Genomic DNA, 1,613 nt, shown 5'->3' with positions numbered 1-1,613 from the left:
TGTTTACCATCAAGTCCTGGAGAAAGGACGAAAGTTATACAGCTGCCCAGGACTTTCATTCATGGGGTCGCTATGAGTCACCTACGACTAGACGGCACTTAACAACAACACCATCACCAACAGCATAAAGAGAGAGCAGTTGGCCTAGCGGACAGAAAGTCATTCTCCCAAGCCAACGGCCAGTAATTCTACTCCACAGCCTTCAGGCATGCCTTTAATTGTTTTTGGTGAAACATTCTTCTAGGTTGTGTAACCCTGGTACGTCCATTTGCTGTACAGAGGTAACTTGTGGTCGTTGTGAAGCCGAACTCTGTAACACTGATGTGTCAAATGTGATAATGGTTGCTCATGGTGGACTGTTTTTGGTGGAACTCCCCGATTAAAACAAGCTTGGAAGCAGGAGTGGCACCAACTTCCAAAATAGCTCGCCACTCCCCATCACTCCTCCCTGAGAGAGACTTCAACCCGATTCATAAGAAAAAGGGGATGGCACATTCTCCCAGCCACTTCCCGCTGAAAAGGGACGCTGCGGGTTTCAGGGCGAAGATCCCCTCTCAGCACTCCAAAGGGCCCCCCTTGGCAGCAGGAAACACACAGACTATCATGGAGACTGATCAAGTGTAGTGTGTGTAGTTATCCTTCTGTTTTTACAATAATTGCCTTATGTGTTATTTGTCCTTATGAGACTCAGTTATTTTCCTCAAGATAATGTTCTCTAGACTCTTCCACATTATATAGTATTTTGAGAAATCTCTGTCTCTAGTATTGCATAGTATTCTATTATATAAATGCATTGCAATTTTCTAATCCATTAATTTATTAATGGACATTTGAGCTATTTTCATATTTTTCTATTGTGACTAATACTTCTATGGACATAGATGTAGGTGTATATTTCCCCATCATGGGTTTGGTGGAAATCACTAGGATAGCAGAGTTTAATGGGCAGATTGAGGGTAGGGTATAGGAATGAAAACGATTCAATTTGAACTTGACAAGATGGTGTAATAATAGGCATGGGACATTGGCAGTTAATTGTATGGGATATACTGTATATGAACGACTGAATGAAACAATCTAAATGACGTATTGTATGCAAAGCAACAAAAATCAGAAAAATATTATCTTTAAGATGTTTCATAATTAAATGTAAATTTATATATGATGAACTATTTTATTAGTCATATTTTCATTTTCTTGTACCAGGAATCACTTATAATTTTAAAAAGATTTAGAAAATTTTAAATTTTACTATTCTGTCTCCATACCTTTTCAATCAGATTATCCAGGAACAGGGGCTGTATGAGGAAGAATATAACATCGGGGTTTATGGAAGATTAATCAGCAAGCTGCTTATGCAGATAACACAACGCTGCTTGCTGATATTGAGGAGGACCTGAGGCGCTTGCTGCAGAAGGTCAAGGACTGCAGCCTTCAATATAGATTGAAGCTCAACATCAAGAAAATGAAGATTCTCACCAATGGGCCAATTGGTAGCATCAGTGTGGATGGTGAGAGATTGAGATAGTCAACAGTTTTAGTTTGCTTGGTTCAACAGTCAACACTGTTGGTACCAGTAGCTAGGAAATCAAGAGAAAAATTTCACTGGGAAT

This window comes from Elephantulus edwardii, unplaced genomic scaffold, assembly GCF_000299155.1.
Source record: "Elephantulus edwardii isolate Elephantulus edwardi_28Jun2011 unplaced genomic scaffold, EleEdw1.0 scaffold00133, whole genome shotgun sequence".
Taxonomy (NCBI): domain Eukaryota; kingdom Metazoa; phylum Chordata; class Mammalia; order Macroscelidea; family Macroscelididae; genus Elephantulus; species Elephantulus edwardii.
The sequence above is the reverse complement of the archived record's forward strand: the minus strand, read 5'-3'. Positions refer to the sequence as shown.